Source organism: Triticum aestivum, chromosome 7D (assembly GCF_018294505.1).
Source record: "Triticum aestivum cultivar Chinese Spring chromosome 7D, IWGSC CS RefSeq v2.1, whole genome shotgun sequence".
Lineage (NCBI taxonomy): Eukaryota > Viridiplantae > Streptophyta > Magnoliopsida > Poales > Poaceae > Triticum > Triticum aestivum.
This window is the reverse complement of record NC_057814.1, coordinates 308,033,391-308,051,168: the sequence shown is the minus strand read 5'-3', so window position 1 is coordinate 308,051,168 and position 17,778 is coordinate 308,033,391.

Sequence of the window (17,778 nt, the reverse complement as noted above, 5' to 3'; positions counted from 1 at the left end):
CTCTGTCAGGCAAGCAACCCATTGATCATTTCGATACAAACCCATCTTCTCGCTTCTGCTCTCGTTTACTGCATTAAGACAACACGATTCAAACTGCTGTGTGTGTTGCGGTAGTTGAACCCATTTTCCTCTGCATGACCTGTCATTGCCACAGTAACTAGATGAAACCCACTAGCATGTGTAGGAGTTGATTGAGCCATGTTGTGTTCCTACAATGCTATGCTTGCTATGCTTAGAGTTGTGTCAGGTCTGGCTCATCAGGGTGATGAACTGGAGTGAAAGTGTGTGTGTCGGTAAGGAGAGTAAAGTGTTGAATACGATTTGGTAAAGGTATCGATGGGAGGCCATGTAGGAGTACATGGTGGGTTGTTTCATTGAGACCGTCCCTAAGAACTGAGATCTGTATGCGTGATTTAAGATTCAGCTACTACCACACATTGGGCCCGAAACCAATGGACCCCCTCGGCTTCTTATTCACCCTTGTCCTCTGTCCAGGAGTTGCACGTAGTTTCTGGTGTTTGTAGTAAGCTGGAGGCCGTGGACAGCGCTGACCAAGGGGTGGGCTGTGATGCGGTAGGCTCGTGGCACGGTGTACCGGGTCGCCCGTTTGGTGTCCGGGAACCCTGCACACATCGTTCGGCCGTATGTGGAAACCTCGGCCGGACTCCCTGCGGATGGAACCTGAATAGGCGATAAACCTGGACTAGAGACTCGAGTGTTTAGGTCGGCTGTGGCCGACACCCACGTTGGGCTTCCGCTTGAAGGTTGCCGAGTACACGTCGTGTAGCGACGATAAGTGGTGAGAGCGTGTGTGACGAAGTACACCCCTGCAGGGTATGAAACTATTCGAATAGCCGCGTCCGCGGTAAAGGACTACTTGGTCGCTTATGCAGTTCATAGACAAGTAAATGGATACTACTAAAAGCCTCAAGATAAGTGTGAGTACCGCGGATGGCCCTCTCGTTGGATGACGAGGGAGGATCCACGGTGGAGTATTGAGTTGGTGATTAGTGGACTCGTGTGCGAAAACTATTTCACAAGTGGTGTATCGTAGGATAGCTTAGCCAAGAGTCAAAGCTGGCTTGCCGCAATAACCCCACTACCTTCTTGAGAATGAACATGTATAGTAGGATCTGTTGTAAGACTTGCTGAGTACCTTTGTACTCATGTTGTTTTAATTACTGTTTTCAGACGACAACACCGCCCCTTCTGACGGGTTCTACGTAGAACTCGACGACGACGAGTGACGCGCCACCCAGGTGGTGATCTAGGCTTGTGAAGGGCCTATGTAGATAGACAGGCTTCGTCAAGCCTTCTTTCTTCTAGTGTCTGTACCCAGACAGTTTGCTTCCGCATGTGCTTTTATGATTGTATGACTTGAGTGTTGGGTCATGCGACCCCTATCTGTATGAACAAGTTATGTAAGGCTCTCCGGAGCCCCTTAAATAAAGTACTTGAGTTGTAGAGTTTTGTTGTGATGCCATGTTGTATTCGCGCATATCGAGCATATTGTGTGTATGTTTGAAATGCTTGGTATGTGTGGGATCTAACAATCTTGTTGTCTATCTTTAGCAGCCTCTCTTATGGGGAAATGTAGTCTGGTGCCTCCTTGAGCCATAGTAGTCCGCTACAGCCCGGTTCACCGGAGTCCTGCTAGCCCAGCACTACTGCTCTGGACACTTGACTGGCCGACATGTGAGTCATATCGTTCCTGTGTCTGTCCCTTTGGGGAAATGTCACACGGTGACTTCCGGAGTCCTGCCTAGCCTGCTACAGCCCGGGTTCCCGGAGTCCTGTTAGCCCAGTGCTTCAGCCCGGATTCACACGCTGCTGACCGACATGTTCGATGTTGATTCATGTATGCCTGTCCCCATACGTTAGTGCCGCTTTGGGTTCACGACTAGCCATGTCGGCCCGGGTTCTCTGTCATATGGATGCTAGCGACATTGTCATATACGTGAGCCAAAAGGCGCAAACGGTCCCGGGCCATGGTAAGGCGACACCCGTGGGAGTACCGTGCGTGAGGCCGCAATGTGATATGAGGTGTTACAGGCTAGATCGGTGTGACTTGGAATCGGGGTCCTGACATAATCCAACTAGTCCCTACAAAAATTATCAGAGGCAACAAAAATGATTTAGTACTTAAAACTAAATCAAAACAAATTACAGAAAATAGAAAACAAAAAAATAGAAAAAGGGAAACTTACCTGTGCATCCCGGCACTGTGCAGCCCAGCAGCCTAACAGGCTGGCCCAGCCGACTGGCAGCGCCAGTCACTCCCAACCTCTCGCCAGGAGGCCAGGGGCGCGTGGTCGCCACGCGCACGCACGCGCGGTGCCACCTCCTGCCTGCCTTCCCCTCTCCCCCGACACCTGGACACCCTGGACGTCGCCATGCAACAGCCTGGCCCCTCTCACTTCTCCCCCGTGCTCATCCCCGCCTCTGCTGCTCTCATGTGACTCCTCCAATGGTCCAATTAGTTTTTGTTCTAGTGCTTTATTTATTGCAAATTTTTGCTGCTTAGGTGACCCTGTTCTTGAACTTGCATGTCAAATTTATTTGGTACCAAGTAGTTCTAATGCATGATATAGTCTCTCGGCACTTGTGGGAGTAGTTGCTATCAATTTTGTTGAGTTTGGTTCTCTTTTATTTTGAGTTACTAAAATTTTCAGAGAAAAAAAATGATGAAGAGATTGTTGAGAGGCTCTTGGAGCCGAAGGTCGAAGGATAAGGAAAGTGAAGAGAATAATAAGCCCAAATATAATCTTCCTCACACCACGGAAGTTCGTCCGTGTGAATGGCCTTGTGATGAGTTCTTGAGAGCAGCCGAGATTCGTGATGATTTTTATTATTTGGCTGAGAATGCAGGCCTCACCGACTTCCTCCGCGACCAGCGCGAATAGCACATACCCCATCTTGCCGGAGGCCATTTATGAGTACTGGAACCTGACACAAGTTCTAGATCCTGAGCCTGAGCCACCACTAGACCCTTATCGGCAGCTAGTTTATCAGTGGGATCCGGAGGAGATCGCCAAACAGTGGCACCCTGAGGACCCTCCTTAGTACCCCGGAGAGAGCAGCTTCGATCCATGGGACTAGACCAACTTAGGGCAAAAGCCTAAGCTTGGGGGAGTACGTATTTCTCACCGACGTTATATTCATGTTCACACACTCATGCTAGTTGTCGGTGCTCATACTTTTTTATTGTACTATCCATGCTAGTTTATTTTCTTTTTCTTGCTTTCATCTTGTGTGTTTTAGAAACCTTAAGAAAAAACCAAAAAAATTAGCTGTAGCTTTTAGCTAGTTTACTTTCCATGCCTGTAGTAGTAATAATTAAAAGAAAACCCAAAAAGATTTCTCGTTCTTCTTTTGCTTGTTGGGAGCTTTCCCATGTAAATAGTTTTATTTCTTTTCTTATCTTTGGGGGTCGAGAGGACTCTTGCTTCCCTTTGAAAGAGGCAGACCCCTACTTCAATTGCTAAAGAGTGATGGTGAGTCGAGTAGCGTGAATTGTCTATCCAAGGGGTCGCTAATGCGTTATTTGTAAGACGAGACTCTACTAGTCTTCACTCTTGTGGTTTCCTCTTCCTCGGTTTCTGTTTTCTTATTCGGGATCTTGCTTTGTATGTGCGTAGTTCAAGTTTTCGACCGATTCACCAAGGAATATTTTGGTTGCTTTTGGCGGATTGCTTACTACTAGGTTGGATCGGATGTCAACCTGTGGAGGCACCATTTGTTACTATTGGACAAATTCCTTCTGTCTTTTTCTTCTTGTTCTTTGCCATAACGCCCATTCCGGGACGAGTTGGAAGAGGAATTCCAAAATATTACACGGATGAGACTCATCGCACCGGATCCTTAGACGGATAAGACCATAATGAAAATGTTGAAGTGGCTCTTATATGCATTATTGTTGATTTAACCAAGAGCCCATGTTGCCTTGTCTTCTCCCTTGTATTAAAATGCTTGCAGATTCCAGCTTAGTCCAATTGCACATGCACTATTATTATTATCCACACCGTTCGGTCGTGCAAGTGAAAGGCAATAATGACGATATATGATGAACTAATTGAGATGAGAGAAGTTGGTATGAACTCAACCTCTCTTGTTTTTGTAAATATGATTAGTTCATCGTTCCTGATTCAGCCTATTATCAATGAAACATGTTTGCAATGACAATTAGATATTATAGTTGCTTATGCCATGCTTAATTAGCTAGGAGTTTATAATGGTTTACCTTGCATGCCAACATGCTATTCAAATGGTTATGATGTGGTATGATAGGGTGGTATCCTCCTTTGAACGATTCGAGTGGCTTGACTTGGCACATGTTCACACATGTAGTTGAAACAAAATCAACATAGCCTCCACGATATTTATGTTCATGGTGAATTATATCCTACTCATGCTTGCACTCAGTGTTGATTAATTTTAATGCATGTTCATGAATGTTGTCGCTCTCTAGTTGGTCGCTTCCCAGTCATTTTCTAGCCTTCACTTGTACTAAGTGGGAATACTGCTTGTGTATCCACTTCCATAAACCCCAAAGTTATTCCATATGAGTCCACCATACCTTCCTATATGCGGTATCTACCTGCCGTTCCAAGTAAATTTGTATGTGCCAAACTCTAAACCTTCAAGTGAAATTCTGTTTTGTATGCTCGAATAGCTCATGTATCAACTAGGGCTGTCTGTATCTTCCATGCTAGGCGGGTTATTCTCACGAGGAGTGGACTCCGCTCCTCACTCACGAGAAAATGGCTGGTCACCGGGGATGCCCAGTCCCTTGCTCAAATTAAAATAATTGCAAACAAAACTCCCCCAGGACTGTTGTTAGTTGGAGGCACCCGTTGTTTCAGGCAAGCCATGGATTGATGCTTGTTGGTGGTGGGGGAGTATAAACTTTACCATTTTGCTTGGGATTTGTCTATAATGTGTGTAGCATGGAAGATATCGAGATCTCTCGGTTGTTATGTTGACAATGAAAGTATGCCACTCAAAATATTATTTATCTCTATTTCAAAAATCGAGCTCTAGCACCTCTACAAATCCTTGCTTCCCTCTACGAAGGGCCTATCTATTTACTTTTATGTTGAGTCGTCATCCTCTTATTAAAAAGCACCAGTTGGAGAGCACCACTGTCATTTGCATCCATTACTATTAATTTACATTGAGTATGACTATGACTGGATCTCTTTTACCATGAATTACAACGTTTAGTCAGTGCTTGATCTTCAAAGGTGCTCTGCATTTATGTTTTGCGGTCCCAGAAAGGGCTAGCGAGATACCATGTCATTATATCATATTATGATTCTTTTGAGAAAGTGTTGTCATCCGAGATTTGCTATTATTGCTCGCTAGTTGATTATGCCATTGATATGAGTAAACATGAGACCTAAATGTTATTGTGAATATGATTAGTTCATAATTTTTGCTGAAAACTTGAATGCTGGCTTGTAAATTTACAACAACAAGAGCAAACAGAGTTTGTAAATTTTTTTCTTTATCACTTTCAGTTTGTCAATTGAATTGCTTGAGGACAAGCAAAGGTTTAAGCTTGGGGGAGTTGATACGTCTCCATCGTATCTACTTTTCCAAACACTTTTGCCCTTGTTTTGGACTCTAACTTGCACGATTTGAATGGAACTAATCCGGATTGACGCTGTTTTTAGCAGAATAGCCTTGGTGTTATTTTTGTGCAGAAATAAAAGTTCTCGGAATGACCTGAAACTTCACGGAGAATATTTTTGGAATTTATAAAAAATACTGGCGAAAGAATCAAGACCAGGGGGCCCACACCCTGTCCACGAGGGTGGGGGCGCGCTTGCCCCCTGGGCGGCCCCCCTGCCTCGTGGGCCCCCAGGTGCTCCACCGACCTGAACTCCAACTCTAGATATTCACGTTCGGGGAGCAAAAAAATCAGACAGAAGGATTCAACGCGTTTTACGATACGGAGCCGCCGCCAAGCCCTAAACTCTCTCGGGAGGGCTGATCTGGAGTCTGTTCGGGGCTCCGGAGAGGGGAATCCGTCGCCGTCGTCATCATCAACCTTCCTCCGTCACCAATTTCATGATGCTCACCGCCGTGCATGAGTAATTCCGTCGTAGGCTTGCTGGACGGTGATGGGTTGGATGAGATTTATCATGTCATCAAGTTAGTTTTGTTAGGGTTTGATCCCTAGTATCCATGATGTTCTGAGATTGATGTTGCTATGACTTTGCTATGCTTAATGCTTGTCACTAGGGCCCGAGTGCCATGATTTCATATCTGAACCTATTATTTTTTCATGAATATATGTGAGTTCTTGATCCTATCATGCAAGTCAATGGTCACCTACTATGTGTTATGATCCAGTAACCCCAAAGTGACAATAATCGGAACCACTCCCGGTGATGACCGTAGTTTGAGGAGTCCATGTATTCACTAAGTGTTAATGCTTTGGTCGTGTACTCTATTAAAAGGAGGCCTTAATATCCCTTAGTTTCCAATAGGACCCCGCTGCCACGGGAGGGTAGGACAAATGATGTCATCCAAGTTCTTTTCCATAAGCATGTATGACTATATTTGGAATACATGCCTACATTATATTGATGAACTAGAGCTAGTTCTGTGTCACCCTATGTTATAACTATTGCATGAAGAATCGCATCCGACATAATTATCCATCACTGATCCAATGCCTACGAGCTTTTCACATATTGATCTTTGCTTAGTTACTTTACCGTTGCCACTGTTACAATTACTACAAAACTGCTGATGTTACTTTTGCCACTGTTACCGTTACTTCCATACTACTTTGCTACTAAATAGTTTGCTGCGGATATTAAGTCTTACAGGTGTGGTTGAATTGACAACTCAACTGCTAATACTTGAGAATATTCTTTGGCTCCCCTTGTGTCGAATCAATAAATTTGGGTTGAATACTCTACCCTCAAAAACTGTTGCGATCCCCTATACTTGTGGGTTATCAAGGGGCGGTGGGGCCGAGAGGGGTGAGCTGCGGGTCGGTGGACGTCTGGTGTCATGGGTTCGAGCGGCGTAGTGGGAATCGCGTGTGGCTGTGGTAGAAACTTGATGCTCACCGCATTTCAGCTGGCCCAGATGTCATGCACACAAAGGCAGACGGGCGGTGTGGCCGAGAGGGGTGAGGCGCACATCGGGGGACGTGGTGCCGTGGGTTGGAGCGGCGTCGTGGGAATCACGAGTCGCAGTTGATGAAACGTGATGGTCGCCGTAGTTCAACTTCCATGGACAAGCTGTCATGTCTACGGACACATGCATTGCATACCGATCACTGGAGGAGTAGTAGAGAAAGCTAGGTGGATAAATAGTACCTTATAGTCAAGCGGACCTACGCTACTACTTGTTCCAAAGACATGCACACCATCGGAATAGTTCATCTATATCAATATACACAGAGAGGAAATATTTTTTTACAAGAGAGGAAATAGTTCATCCATCCATAACGCCATTCTTCTCATTTGTGGGAGACGGCTTCGCAACAAGCTCTTTGGACCTTGCAGCTATGTCGAAACTCACACGGGCATCTAGGGCAGCATATTTTATCCGCTCGTACGTCAAGGGATAATTCTCCCATCCAGACGACCTTAATGCCAGCACCTCGTCACCCTTTTGAAGATTTGTTCCGAGCACAAAATATGCTACGTCGAATAGGGATGGTGTCTGTATATCACAAACTTCTACAGGAATTTTGATTTTGGTTTGTAGGTCAGTGACGCTTTTCAAATCAAGGTTGTACGGCGCCAGCTTCTATTTGTCCGCTTTGATGGCTGCCCCACAGAAGTATATGTCCTCCCGAGACAAGAAATCATGGATCTCATCTGGTATGGAGGGCTAGTGTATGATGTGGTACACCAAGACATCATCTTTGAGGCATAGCTGAAGGGTGGCGGCGCGTTGGATGTTCCCAGTGGCATGCTCCGTGTCTAAGTCGAGACCGATGACCTTCATCTCTACCTTTTGGAGGGAGTTGGGTACATTGTTCATCCACTTTCGAACAACCCTTGGGTGGTCGGTGATGGTGGCAACTATGCTCAACGAGCCATCAACGAGGACATGTTGGACGCTAAAAACCTGCATCTGGATCTCTTTCGCCATTTGGGACCGCTGGACTGGAGGGCTATGGTCTGGAGAATTAGGATTAGATGGCTAGTCTAACTGAAGAAGATGATTATTTAAAGGGGCTTCAGAATTACTCTAGGAGTATGCGAAGAGGTTAAAACAATGTGAATGCAGTGGGGTTTGGATGCAAATCAAGATGAAGGAGAGGTGAAGAAGCCAAGGAAATCGGTTCCCGATGGAGAAGTAAATGGAAGAAGTGGCCTGCAGGCAGTTGATTAGACGGCTAGGTAGACTAAACGAAAAGGCTATGCGGGTAGACTGAGGAGTGGTACCTGTTTGTGTACGTGCCCATCCTTCTAGCGCTACATGTGCCACTGGCTAGTTGAGGTCACTCTTTCGAATCACCGTGGCGAGACATTTTATGATTCCTTTTTATTTCTGCACCCCTCCTGACAGGTGGGACCTATGCAAACAGATATAAAAAATGTGTCGTAGCTGGTTCAGAAGGATATTGGCGCGTGCATGGGAGTCACAACATTCTCTGGTTAAGGAATATGTGGTTATCCTCAAAAACAAAAAGCCCTTCTTCGCGGTTCCGCATGCACAAGAATTTGGTTCTGCTCGCAATATGGATGACAACTGGAGGATGAAGTGAACCTAGAGGCATGCTAGCACGGGAGACCTATTTCAGCTATACAGTACTACTCCATATGTTCCTACTAGTAGTAGTACAACTGTGGTACACTTGATGGTCAAAATATTATTCATCTGGTCTTCACAATGAAGTGACAAGACCCAGCGCCTGAGGTGACACAAGTGCAGGCGGCGTGTTTGGGTTACCAAAGTCAACCTCACCTTGTGCACTATGCAGTCACTGTCACCGCCGCTGTATAGCATGCCTCGCTTCGTATCCCTCTCCCCTAACACCACTCCATCTTCATCTCCGTCTTGCCGGAGATCCTGAGGTCACTCTTCATCATCTCATTGTGCCCCTGCGTACCCTCGCCGCGCTCGCCTCCCCCAGTACCACTATGTCACGGGAAACCACGACCAGCTATGGGGCCAGGAGGCCCCTTGCTAGTTCGGCAGGGGGGCATCACGTTGCACAAAGAGTAGACGAACGTGTGGCAGCACGACAGAGATCACGCATGCATTTTTACCCAGGTTCGGGCGACCGCGAGGCGTAAAACCCTACTCCTGCTTTGGTGGATTGATGGTGGAAAGGTGGTGGCAGAGCGTAGTACACTTGCCAGGCAAGGGTTGCCTCGGGGCGGCAGTGGCTACGCACGTATGGGGGTGTGAGTTATCCAACCTTCCAACCCTCTCTACGGGTGCCATGGACCACCTTTTGTAGATCAAGGGGTTACCACAATGGCAAAGTAGTCATTATGTACTGATAAGATAGCAAACAGTGCTATCATACCTAACTCTGCGGGCTGACAGGGCGCATTAAATGCACCGCTCAATGTCACATCGTTGGTTGTCCGGCAAGGCTTGCAGGGCTAACTAGCTCCACCCCTGTTTACTTGCCACATCGCAGCACGGGTGTCATCTACAGGTGTTTCCTGTAAGGATAGGCTGCCATGTGGTGAATGGCTGCCACTTAGTCACTTTGCGGCTTGACACAGCACTGATTGACGATGTGGGTCGTGGCGGAGTAGTTGGTGAGGTGGTGGTTTTGCCTCTGTGTGTCCCGGCAGGCCCTGCCGGGACGTCTTGGACGTCTTCTCCCGGGGTGGCCTCGCCCCTTGCCGAGCTCGCCTGCCCGGCAAAGGAGGCCCTTCTCCTGATAGTATCTTGCTTGGCTTGGTCTTGGTCCCTTTGATCTGCATGACCTTCGAATCTCTTAGTCCCTTGCATTCTGACTAGGGTTGGTGCTTCAATCTCGTCCCCGTGCCTGTGCAAAGTCTGGCCAACAGACCCTGGGTTTGTTGTACCGATAGAAGCCCCCGGGCCTGCCACAAACGCGCTGTCGAGTGTCGTCGGGGTAGGGCCTAATAAGTGCACAGGCGGGATTGCTAAAGAGGCTGGTATGTTGAGGTCTTCTTTGCTTCTACGTTAGCCTTTGGTTTGAGTCAGTTTCCGATTTCTCCGTGCGTCATGCGCAATGTCGTGGAAGAACTTTGATCGTGGATTGCAGATTCTCCTCGCCCCACAATCATGGGGCAGAAACTGCCATCCCACTTACCTCCCGTTTCTCACGCACCTGCCACGTGTTTCTCATGCATTGGGTGTGGTAGGTGGTGGATGCGGAGGGCACGGGGAGGTGTGCCATGGCTGAAAACTGAGCGCTGATGGTTGGAGCAGAGGGTCGGCCTTGATTCTCAGAGCCACAGAGGGTGCAGAGAGACCGTATTGGAGGAGCGGGGCGGCCATTTCCTATATGAGGAGCCAGCCCATTGCCTCGCCCCCCTATAAAAAGGGGCAGGGGCGGTGCCTCTCTGCACACACTTCTTCTTCTTCTTCTTCTCCGCAACCTTTCCCTTCTAGCCGTGGTGAGAGGGCGAGGGCGCGGCGGTGTCCCAGCGGCGGCGACGAGGGCTTCTACTCGACAGCGCATCCCTCCTCGTCTGGGTCCTGTGGTGGCGGAACCCGCCGCAAGGGGAGGAGGAAGGGGACGAGGTCGAGGCCGCCGTGGTGCTCGAGGAGGATGAGGGCGGGGCGGCGCCTTGGCTGCGCCCCCACCAGCAGCTCCTCCCCCAATGGAAGGCCATGTCGGGGACCAACCTCAGGAGTTCATTAGCAGGTTGTACAAGCCCTTGTGTGGTCATCTTCGCCTCCCAACTCCCTTCGCACCGGAGATGGAGCTCGAAGAACCACGCGCTCTGAGGTTGCACATGAGGGGCTATAGGAATGAGAGCATGTGGGTCGATGTCGAGTTCCTTGCCCCACACATCATGTACCTCCGCCGTGGCTGGAAAACTTTCGCCCGTGCCCACAGCTTCTCGGAGGGGCACGTTCTCCAGTTCAAATTAATGGAGAGTGGCCCGCTCTCCGTCAAGATCTTTGGGCGCTTAGGAGGTTGCTTAGGGTGCTGTGCGGAGAGCTCGACTCACAACGAAAGTTCCTCCTCGAGTGGAAGCGATGAGGAGGATAGTGACGGCGATGACGACGGCAACGGGCGGGAGAGCGAAGACTCTGACTCCGGCTGATCACCGCCCGCACCATCTTCATCAGGCGGCAGCACCATCATCTGCATTCGCATCGCCTTCCCGACAGTGCGATTTGCGTGGGTGTTGGATGCAGAGGTGGGGATGCTGCTCTCGGGCTCCTCCAGCATTCTTCTAGTTGGACCCTGGAAGGCTTCCTCTCGTGCTACAGCTCCGTTAGCCCTGCCATGTCCTGCTGGCCCTGGTTGTGGTGGTCGACGGGTCGCCTCCGCCGTGCTCTCCATCGACGCGTTCCCCGGTGCTCCCGCTCCCATCGGGCTACCTCTCCTGGAGCCTGAGGGGGGTGGGCTGGGCTCCGGTCCAGGTGCCCCTTTTGCCCTCCTCGCCTTTGATGACCGTGCCTAGGAGGAGAGGGACAAGAAAGGGCCTTACAGGGCACTTATCTTTTTTCAATCTTAAATCTGTAGGCACTTGCCAAATTTTAATTCAAATAATGTAATCTCTCGAGTCCATGTTTGTGTTCTGTAATGCTTGTACTTGTATCAGCATATTAATGAAAAAGATGAACCTTGCCGGGAACCCGTGCATGTGTATGTCCATGCAGAGGTGAGATGCCTCTTTAATGTAAATAAACCAGTTTTCCCCGGCAGGCTATCCTGCCGGCACCCTTTTTGTCTACCGGAGAGCTACGTCTACCAGGCAAATAGACAAATGGACCAGCCCACCGCCAATTTCTTTTTACCAAAGCCACTACGACCATCTTGTCCGAAGCAACATTCCAGTCAGGGACGGGAGTACCTATGTCTCAAGAGAGTGACGAGGTTTTCCTATGCACAAGATTACAGAACACTAACAAACAGGAGGTAGAACTTACCTATTTGGCTTGCCGGGGATTGCAGTGCCGGGCAAACTTCTCAATTCCTTGTCAAAGCCAAGTTCATGGCAGGAACCTCCAGCTTCATGTAGATGAGAATGAATGGAGGATGCGATCCTATCTATATGCATATGCAAATGCTCATGAAATGCTTATGAAGTGATCTTGGAATGCTCATGCATGCATGCAATCTTGGTTGGCCCCCCAACAACATTTCTTTATTTTTCTCTTGTGCAGGGTCATTGCCCTGGCTTTGTACAAGGGGTTACATGCAACTGAGGCAAGGCCTGTACAAAAGGGTAGCTGTCGGGCAAGGCCTGACAGCCGCGCCTTACGGGTAGAACTTACGGAGATGCTCAATATTCCATAAGTTTTGCAACTGAGTGCCATCTCCGGTCTCCAGACGGACTACGCCAGGTCTGGTGACTCGTACTACCCGGTAAGGGCCTTCCCACTTCGGTGACAACTTCTTGTACCCTTGGCGGACTGAACGTGCCTAATGACAAGGTCACCTTCCTCAAAACACCGGGCGTGAATGTCGGGGTAAAACCACGGCCACATATGGGACCAGGAGGTCCCTTGCTGGTTTGGCAGGGGAAAACGCGTTGCCCAAAGAGCGGAGGGGCATGGGGCAGCACGGCAGAGATCACACAGGAAATTTACCCAGGTTTGGGCCGCCGTGAGGCTAAAACCCTACTCCTGCTTTGCTGGATTGATGGTGGAAAAGGTGGTGGCGAGCATAGTACACTTGCCCGACAAGGGTTGCCCTAGGCAGCGGCGACTACGCGTGTATGGGGGTGTGAGTTATCCAACCTTCTAAATCTTTCTACGGTTGCCATGGGCCTCCTTTTATAGGTCAAGGGGTCACCACAATGGCAAAGTAGTTATTATGCATTGAAATGATAGCAAACAGTGCTATCATACCTAACTCTGCGGGCTGACAGGCCGCATTAAATGCACCGCTTAGTGTCACATCACTGGTTGCCCGGGAAGGCTTGCCGGGCTATCTTGCCAGCACCGCGCCTGTTCTCTTGACACGTCGCAGGACGGGTGTCATCTGTGGGTTTCTTCTGTAAGGAGAGGCAGCCATGTGGCGAATGACTGCCACTCAGTAACTTTGCGGCTTGACACTGTTGGGTTCTATGGCAGGGTGCGTCGACTGCAAATTAAAATTTTCCTACGCGCAAAACAACCAAGAACATGCTACGGGAGATGGATCACAGTTCATTACCACTAGACGCGCAGTGACGTGCAGCGGAAGAAGAGTTGGGGCAGCGCGTCTGCATGGATCGTCTCCTCCTCGTGCGATCTCCCTCGAACAGTCGGTCGTCCGATCCCACGTACAAGTTCGCCGGAGCGGCGCAGGTGCACCACCTCTAACGGTATCCGCGCGTGCAGGAGGAACGTTGTGCGGCGGACTGCTAGGTCCGATCACACAACCGACGGCGAGTGGAGGTGTCTATTCGCAACACATGCAAACCCTAGTGACAGCGCCGAAGTGATCAACCGCATGAGTGTGCCGCACCCCACTTTATATAGGCGTCCATCGCGGGCTCAACACTTGGGCCTTGCACGGACACTAAAAGCCCATAAGTCTACTCGGCCACAATCCGGATACAGCTCGGATCACATCCGACCAATGTCCCCGGATCGGACCTCGTAGGTTCCTTCCCTTAAGCGCGCGACCCCTTATGTTCAAGCCGGCTTGGTCGCAGTTCGGATCACCTCCGAACTGCACAGTTGGTAGCGGCCTCTAGCAAGGCATGCCGAACACCAAGCAGACTATGAAGCTGGTTAGGCGAAGCTGTACATCACACTTCCATTCCTTTTACCACACGATATATGTTGTCGGGCTCAAGGTGAACCTGTCATCCTTGTGCTAGCCCGACCTCTTTCTTGTTCCAGTGATGCCGACCACTATCCGGATTATCTCATAATCCTTGTCGCATGGCCATGCTTATCCTGGTCGGATCACACGAGGGGCCCAGAGTATATCTCTCCTGATTGGAGGGGCAAATCCCATCTTGCTCGACCATGTCTCGCAGGATGGGTCTGGACAAGCCTGTAACCTACCTTTGTAACTACCCAGTCACGGAGTAGCATTTGGTCAGCCCAAAGCTAGTCTGTCACCATCCCGAGTACATGCGCAAGCTTGGGTCTTAGGACATAGAACACATGTTGCACTAGAGACTCACAGATGACATATCGCTGCGTCTCATAGTTGGGTCTATGCGACTCGGACCTTATCTCGACTCGGATCCGACTACGTCGAATCCGACCAGATCCTTCCAAGTCCATATTATCCGGTTAGCATCCAATGCTCCCTAGCTAGTGAGAAAGCCATCGACCATGTCATATGCTAGTCTAGTCGGCTGCGTGTCCACACAGCCCTTTCGACTAAGGACCTTTTAGGACAGTCATCATACAATGCATAGTCCCACAAACAAATCACGTACTTGCTGATACACATCATTGATAATGTCCAAGGACTATCTTTATTCATAAACACATAGGAAATATCATCATACATGATTGCCTCTAGGGCATGTCTCCAACAGACAACGCACTGATTGACAACATGGGTCGTGGATGAGTGGGTGGTGAGGTGTTTTTGCCTCCGCGAGCCCCGACAGGCCCTACCGGGGTGCCTCGATTATCTGCTTCTGGGGGTGGCCTCGCCCCTTGCCAGGCTCGCCTGCCCGGCAAGGGAGGCCTTTCTCTTGGCGATATCCTGCTTCTCTGGCGCAATCTTGGTCTCTCTGATCTCTGTGTTGCTCCTTTGAATCTCTTGATTCCTTGCACTCTGACTTGGGCTGGTGCCTCAATCTTGTTCCCGTACCTGTGCACAGTCTGGGCAACAGACCCAGGGTTTGTTGCACCGACAGAAGCCCCCGGGCCTGCTCCGAACACGCTGTCGAGCGTCGTTGGGGTAGGGCCTAATAAATGCACATGCAAGGGTTGCTTGAAGAGGCTGGTCTCTTGAGGTCTCTTTTGCTTCTTCATTAAGCTTGGTTCCGGGCCAGTTCCCGGTTTCCCCATGTGCTGTGTAAAGCCAATAGTGTGGGACCACTCTAGTAATGGCCCGTGAATGACTTTAACGCACGGGGTAGAAACTCCCAATTTACTCTTCCCACTGTGCCTATCCTTAGCCACGTATGGTGCATGCATCGCGCGGGATAGGTAACAGAGGCGCGTGGCATGGGTGAGCATCATGGTGAGGGCCCGGTCGTCTTGAATTGGTGAAGGAGGATGGTGTCCGCCTGTTGATGGAGCAGCCCCCCTCCCCACCCTTCCTATAAAAGGAGGGGCAGAGGAGGCGGTGTCATTCATCCTTGCACTCTTCCCCTCCTTCGTCTTCTGCTTCTGTTAGTCATGTTGAAGTGAAGAGCATGGGGTCAGCCCCTTGGCCTCATTTCGAAGCCTCCTTCAGATCTGCAATGGGGACTCGGGCGGTGTGGCGACAACATCGGGAGTGGCAACCTTGGCGTGTTTGTCGACGGGCCGCCCGTGGCCTTGATATCAGTGGGAGGGGACGCGATTGACACCATGTCGCAGCTCGAGGAGGGCACGGCGCGTGGTAGTCGATCGCTCCCCATTCTTCTTCCTCTCGCGGCGTCGGGGAGGAGCCATAGGGGAGATTCATTGCCAACAGGGGTGAATCTGGCTCCTCCTGGGTGTGATTCTCACGTTCTCATACTCCGTTGTCTCTGTTTTGACAAGCTTCTCAACCTGATAACACTCTTGAAGGTCGTGGCCCTTGGTCCGATGAATCTTGCAATATGGCCCATCACCTTTCCCAACTTTCTCAGCAGCGGTGGCTTCCCAGCAGTCAGTGCACATGATAGCTTCCTTGCCGGGGGCCTCAACTTTGGCCTTCTTGCTGGTACTAGGCATACCCGATCCTTCAACAGTCATCACTGCCTTATCCCTCCACTTCTTACTGAGCTTCTTGCTCTTCTTCTGACTGGTCGATCCATCCTCATCCTCTGAATCAACATTGGCGCAATCTTCCTCTCCGGTCAACTTTCTTCCCTCCTCCATCTGAGCACACTTATCCACCAACATGTAGAGCTCCTTCACAATCTTGGGCAACCGCACGTTCATCTTGGAATGAATCCATCGGTTGCGCACATTGGACTGGAAGGCGGCTATCGCGGTTGCCAGATGGATATTTGGGATGTTTCTATGAACTTTATTGAACCTCTATAAATACTTACAGAGGGTTTCTCATTCCTTTTGTTGGAGAAGCTGCAAGTCACTGGGTCGGCCCGGCTCTTGGTGGCCACCGGTGAAGGCACCGATGAACTCATGGCATAGGTCTGCCCACGATGAAATGGAGTTTTCCGACAGGTGCATCAGCCAAGACCTCACATTGGATGTGGGAGCCAAACGGAAGTACTTGTCAAACACCTTCTCATCTCTTCCCCCGACAGCCTGAACAGCGATGGTGTAGATGCTTAGGAACTCTACCGGGTTCTGCCTCCCATCATACATCTTAGGTATCTCTAGCTTGAACGTGCGAACGGACGGCCAGCGGACTTGCCGCAACTCACGAGTAAAGGTAGGGCAGCCGACCTTGAAATGTTGGCACCCACCAATACCGAGCGCGGGCTCTTTGACGTTGAGGCTGTCGCACCCATCAGTCCGGCGGAGGTCGTCATGGCATTGCTCGACAATGACGTGTGTGTCTCCTCTCCTCCTATCCTCCGGTGCTTGTCGTGGGCCTGGAACCGCTCGAGGGTCAGAAGAGGCCATAGAGACGTCGCCGGGATCTTGATTCTGTTGCACTCGGGGTGTTGCTGATGCTGCTCTCCTCCGATATCTCCTACTCCTACGTCGGCCACGGGGGAAGTGGTGACGGTGCCGCCTGCTCTGACCACATTCCCAGCAGTGTCCGCGTCCTCGCGTGTCTCCACTCACCATGCAGCATTAGAAGCCGCGGGCGGCGGAGCCTTTGAGGTGGATGGGTGAGCCGAAGAACTGGGTTTCTTCTTGGGCGCCATGGTCGATGGCGTCGTGGAAGATGAAGATGGTGATGAAGGTGAGGCACTTCACACATCTTCAGGTTCGTGCAAGTGATCCCCCTACCTGGCGCGCCAAAGATGTCGCGGGAAACCACGGCCACCTATGGGGCCAGGAGGCCCCTTCCTGGTTCGGAACGGGCGCTTCGTGTTGCACAAAGAGCAGACGAACGTGTGGCAGCACGACAGAGATCACGCAAGCATTTTTACCCAGGTTCGGGCTGCCATGAGGCGTAAAACCCTACTCCTACTTTGGTGGATTGATTGTGGAAAGGTGGTGGCGGAGCATAGTACACTTGCCCAGCATGGGTTGCCTCGGGGCGGCAGTGGCTATGCGCGTATGGGGGTGTGAGTTATGCAACCTTCTAACCCTCTCTATGGTTGCCATGGACCTCCTTTTATAGATCAAGGGGTTACCACAATGGCAAAGTAGTCATTATGCACTGATAAGATAGCAAACAGTGCTATCATACCTAACTCTGCGGGCTGACAGGGCGCATTAAATGCACCATTCAATGTCACATTGTTGGTTGCCCGACAAGGCTTGCCGGGCTATCTCGCCAGCTCCACGCCTGTTTACTTGACACGTTGCAGGACGGGTGTCATCTGCAGGTGTTTCCTGTAAGGATAGGCTGTCACGTGGTGAATGGCTGCCACTTAGTCACTTTACGGCTTGACACCACACTGA